General features: G+C 43.0%; 1 pseudogene; it reads right to left on the reverse strand.

Annotated features, from left to right (window-relative positions):
* Window positions 1-836: 836 nt before the first annotated feature.
* On the reverse strand, window positions 837-1214 carry LOC100458337 (membrane protein BRI3-like; annotated as a pseudogene).
* Between the last annotated feature and the right edge of the window lie 4790 nt (window positions 1215-6004).

A 6004-nucleotide genomic window follows, 5' to 3' on the forward strand; every position in this document is an offset into this window, starting at 1 on the left:
TTTTTTTGCTTGTTTGTTTTTTGAGACAGAGTCTCACTCTATCGCCCAGGTTGGAGTGCAGTGGCATGATCTCAGCTCACTGCAACCTCCATCTCCCAGGTTCAAGTGATTCTCCTGCCTCAGCCTCCTGAGTAGCTGGGACCACAGGTGCCCGCCACCACATGCAACTAAATTTTGTATTTTTGGTACAGACGGAGTTTCACCATATTGTCCAGGCTGGTCTCGAACTCCTGACCTTGTGATCCGCCCACTTCAGCCTCCCAAAGTGCTGGGATTACAGGCATGAGCCACTGTGCCTAGCCAAGCAGTGCTTTATTGAGTTGTCATTAACCTTGGGAGGAAGCAGCAGAGCTGCCTCTCCACGCTCCAGGAAACCTTGGCTTGCAGATGCCATATCTATCCCATCTCACTTTATAGAAAAGTCCTGAGGCTGGGTGCGGTGGCTCACACCTGTAATCCCAGCACTTTTGGAGGGCAAGGAGGACAGATCACCTGAGCTCATGAGTTCAAGACCAGTCTGTCCAGCATGGTGAAACCCATTCTCTACTAAAAATACAAAAATTAGCCGGGCGTGGTGGTTGGTGCCTGTAGTCCCAGCTACTCTGGAGGCTGAGGCAGGAGAATTGCTTGAACTTGGGAGGTAGAGGTTGCGGTGAGCCGAGATCATGCCATTGCACTCCAGCCTGGATGACAAGAATGAAACTCTGACTCAAACAACAACAACAACAACCACAACAAAAAACAGTTCTGAAGCTTAATTACATAAAACTACTATACACGAAATTTACATTAGAAAAAGAGAACTGGGTGTAGGAAAGCTGGGCGTGGTGTCCCCTTTAAGGGAAGGTCTCTCCGCAGTTGGGGCATCTTCGCTTCCTCAAGGCAAAACGGCAGATGAACCCAAAGGGGAACAGGATGATGACCAACAAGATGCCCAGGAAGGTGAAGCAGTCCTCCAGCACCCCCAACCCTGCAGACGGGACAGCTTCCCACGACCATGATGGAGTTGGCAGGGTACCAGGTGGTGGTCTGGCTGTGGATGTTGTAGACCCTGGGGTGGTGGGTGGGTACCCCTGTGATGAGGTAGGGGTAGGGCCTTGGCGGGGGCTGGCAGGGGTGGCACCATAGCTGTGCAGGCCACATGCATAGTTGACCTGGACGGCCTCCAGGTTGTAGGCCGGTGGCCACTCCTGCAGCAGGGGCTTGTGGTCCATGGCGGACCCACTCAGCTCAGTCGGCCCCAGTGGGGACCCTAATCTTGAAGAGCTTCCTCACAGATGTGTGCTGACCAGTACCTGCATAAGGGATGGAGGGATCCACTCGCTGCAGATCCGCAGAGTTCTCCTTCTCCCACTCCTCTTCAGCACTGTGTTCTGCAAACCCTGGCTGTGTTGGCCTCCCCATACTCTCAACAATGTCTCCTCAACTCTTTGACAACCCAGGTGTATTCTCTATGCTGTAGTCTGGAAACTCTAGGCAGGAAGCTGGGTCAATCATTAGGTTCACTTCATTTGTTTTCCTGCTCTCAGGGATTAGTGCTCTGTTCTGTTATTCAATGTCTGAAAACCATTGTTTCAAATACATATTTTTTGCTGTTTCAGTTATTTAAGGCAAGAGAGTTAATCTGGTCCTGTTACTCCATCTTTTTTACAGAAAGTACTAGGTGTGAGGGCAGGGTTGGGGTGGCAAGTAGTTTAGAACTATTTGTCACAAATCAGCATTTTGGCACAACAGCAAAGCTGGTAAGTGCACCTAATACGACCATTGCTCCCCACCATCAGATATGTGCTTTTTATGCCTTTTAAAGTGGTAACATTGAGCTCATGCACAATTACATAATGCAAAGTACTAGCCACGCTATTTCATAAAAATAAAGAGCAAAAGTATATATTAGCTCCCAAAATTATATTTGGTGATTTATGCTTCAATATTTTATCTTACTTCCAAATTACCCAGCCATCCAAAGATTATCTATTAATTAATTCAATTTACTATAGTCCAAAGACTTAATTTAACTAAAGATTTTAGGTATTATGCTTAATCTAACACATTACAAAATATAATTAATGCTAATATAAAAACATGTATCAGAATTATAATTCAGCCAGGCACAGTGGCTCACACCTGTAATCCCAGCACTTTAGGAGGCTGAGAGGGGGTGGATCACTTGAGTTCAGGAGTTCAAGACCAGCCTGAGAAACATAGAAAAACCTTGTCTCTACTAAAAATACAAAAATTAGCTGGGCATGGTGGCATGTGCCTGTGGTCCCAACTACTCGGGAGGCTGAGGTGGGAGGATCACCTCAGCCTAAGGAGGTTGAGGCTGCAGTGAACTGAGATTGCACCAGTGCACTCCATCTTGGGTGACAGAGTGAGACCTCCCTCAAAAAAATAAATAAATAAATTATAATTCAGTGTCATTGATTGTATTATTTTATCTTTTCAGGATTCTTAAACATTATGTGGGGTATAATGTTATCTGATCTATAAATAGTATAAGTTTAGGAAGCTCAGATTAACTAGTCTCTTCATTAGAAAACAAACTCAATCTTATTTTTAAAAATTATATGTTTGTATTATACTCCATACTGATAAAATACAGGAAATCAAGGATGTGGACACACCAAGGGTGAAGTTTAGAGCAGAAATTTAATAGGTGAAAGAAAAAACAGCTTTCTGCGATAGAGAGGGGTCTTGGAAAAAGGGTCGCCTTTTTTTGACAGTTGAATGCAAAGGCTTTTATAAGAAACCCATGAGGGCTGGGCATCTCATTTGTGTAAGGTGCAAACTTCTGGGGGCTCCACCCCATCCTCCTAATGCACATGCAGGCCCTTAGCTTGAGTTACTCTATATTCATTTGTTACCCTTACCATGCACGTGTTAGGGGATAGAATTTTCCATTGCAGGCATACCTGGGCAAGTCACTCGAGTAGCCTTTATTATCTGTGTGGCTGTGGGCACGTCTTAGGCAAGCCCCCCTGTGTAAGCTCCCTTATCTGTGCCTGCAGGCTGTTCTTTTGTTTGAAATAATTCAACCGAGGACCCACCCTAACTGCCTGCCTGACTGGGTTTTTTCCTTTCTCCTCTCACGAAAGAACCAATTGTTAAACATTTACCTGCATATTGTTTTCTTTTACTCACTAGTTCCTGAATCTGGGTAATGGAAAAAGAAATGGCCCAAATCACAAATTAGAAAAAACAGATCAATAGAGTTGTCCAACAAAGTAAACAAAAACAAAAACTTGGAATGTTACAAAAAAAAAAAAAAAAAGAAGCAGGGGAACGGTCAGCCAACTCAAACTTGTGTTGCCACATACCTGGATTTCAGCAACCCATAAGGTAAATTTTTAGTCAGTTTAATTGGCTCTGCCAAGTGAGTCTACCTGGACATTTCAGTGAGACCTCCAAACTGGTTTTAAAGTATAAATTGCAAAAACTAGTAACATGACTCTCACATACATATAGAATGAATATGTGTCAAGAAATTTATTCAATTTATCAATGAGAAAGCCAACAAGGGATTCAAGCTCATTCAAAGACGTATAGAAGAAATTTTGCATAAATATAACCAAGGTACCATTCCAAATATATCTGGTCAACCATTAAAAGCATTCTCCCAAGTCTCACTTGGTTTTTGCCCTTCCTAGCACTTTTGATAGCCATCTTGTTATTACTAATCTGGTCCTTGCTTGTTTAATCTCTTGGTAAAAGTCTGTGTCTTCTAGATTACAATTCCAGATAAAGATGATGCTAACACAAGGCTTCTAACACATCCCATCTTCTGACCCAAGAGATAAAGATATCCTGCCTTTAGGTCCCTTAGATCAGGCATCCAGAGATTTTTACCCCTCCAATACTTGGCAAGGCCTACGCCCATCAAATCATCAGGCCATCACACAAACAAGAAGCTCCCCTGCCTCCCTAGAGGCTGACTGCAAGCTCTTATGAGAGAATCCTGTCTCTAAGGTCAATGTTCACTGCCAGCAGGAAGAAGTTACAGAAGAATGACCTTCGGCTGGGTGTGGTAGCTCACATCTGTAATCTCAACACTTTGGGAGGCCAAGGCAGGAGGATCTCTTGAGCCCACAGTTCAAGACCAGCCCAGGCAACATAGTGAGACTCTGTCTCTACAAAAAATACAAAAATTAGCTAGGGATAGTAGAGTGTGACTTTGGTCCCAGCTACTCAGGAGACTGAGGTGGGAGGACAGCTTGGGCCCAGGAAGTAAAGGCTGCAGTGAGCTGTGATTGCGTCACTGCACTCCAGCCTGGTTGACAGAGCGAGACCTTGTCTCTAAAAACAACAACAGCTTAAATCTGTAATCCCAGCACTTTGGGAGGCCAAGGTAGATGGATCACTTGAAGTCAGGAGTTTGAGACCAGCCTGGCCAACATGGTGAAACCCTATTTCTACTAAAAATGCAAAAATTAGCCAGGCATGGTGGCAGGCACCTGTAATTCCAGCTACTTGGAAGGCTGAGGAAGGAGAATTGCTTGAACCAGGCAGAGAGGCAGAGGTTGCAGTGAGCCAAGATCGCGCCACAGTACTCCAGCCTGGACGACAGAGTGAGAGTCTGTCTCAAAACAAACAAACAAACAAAACAAAAAACAAAAAAACTAGCAACAACAACATCAACCTTTGTCCTTCATCTCCCTTTAAGATGAAGAATTGTCTCATAAGTAGAGGGGGGATTATGTTAGGGAAGCAAGAGCATAGGAGAGCCAAGGTGACACCATTTTAAAATCAGCTCCATCTTAAAACCAGCAAGGCGCATTCTTTGCCAGTGAGAACCCATGATTATGAGATGTTTACAGCTAAAGAAATAGCTTAATAATGTCTGCAAGGACTGGTTCTCAAGACAATGGGTCACATGACCCTACTGATAAGACAGGAGACAGATAAAAACAGGTCACAAAACCCTGCTAGTAAACAACAGGTAGTAAACCTGTTGTTTAGGAGATAGTAAACAACAGGTAACAAGATTCTGCTGCTAAGAGAGGAGAGAGTAAAGAAACCAGCCCAAACCAGCCAGAACCAAGAAGGTGATGACAGCAACCTTCACTGCTCATTATACGCTAATTATAACGCATCAGGATACTAAAAAACACTCCCACCAGTGCCATGACAATTTGCAAACGCTGTGGCAAGGTCCAGAAGTTACCCTATATGGTGAGGATGGGGGAGAAACCCCAGGTTTGGGGAGCTCCTCTGCCCTTTGCCAGAAAACTCATGAATAATCCACCCCTTGTTTAGCATATCATCAATAAATTGCTATAAAATAGCCAACTAGCCCCCTCCCACCCTGCTCTGCTTATGGAGCGGCCACTCTTTTATTACTTTACTTTTTAATAAACTTGCTTTCACCTAAAAAAAAAAGTATAGAAGAAACAGAAATATTTATAGTCAATGAAAGAAAGAATGCAAAAATACGATTGCAAAGTTAGATACAAAGTAGTCAATTTCCTACAGGGCCTATGGGAAAATAAATATTTCATCAGCTATGAAAGCTGTAAATAATAGCTGTAATTATTATCTCACTTGAACAATCTTGTTTAAAGAGTCTGTTTCTTGCATCTTTACTTTGTCTGAGCTGGACCCTGGCAAAGAAGAGAAGGAAAATATTCATTCTGACATAGATTCCTACCCCTGAGAAAAGAAAAAAATTAGCTTCTAATAATGTTAATGTTAATTGGGATGTTGTATACAAAAATGATGTCATAGCTATTTTTCCTTGTAGATGTGTCTGGTTTCTGTTATTACCAGTGACTGAGATTATAGAAAAATATGGAATAGACCAGTGTTTATCAAAATTTGAACTCACACACAAAGAATGTGTGAGCTTCAGCAACACTTTACTAAAAGCTGTATTAGTCCATTCTCGCACTGTTATAAAGAGCTACCTGAGACTGGGTAATTTATAAAGAAAAGAGGTTTAATTGACTCACAGTTCTGCAGTCTGTACAGGAAGCATGGCTGGGGAGGCCTCAGGAAACTTACAATCATG

This window comes from Pongo abelii, chromosome 10 (genome assembly GCF_028885655.2).
Source record: "Pongo abelii isolate AG06213 chromosome 10, NHGRI_mPonAbe1-v2.0_pri, whole genome shotgun sequence".
NCBI lineage: Eukaryota > Metazoa > Chordata > Mammalia > Primates > Hominidae > Pongo > Pongo abelii.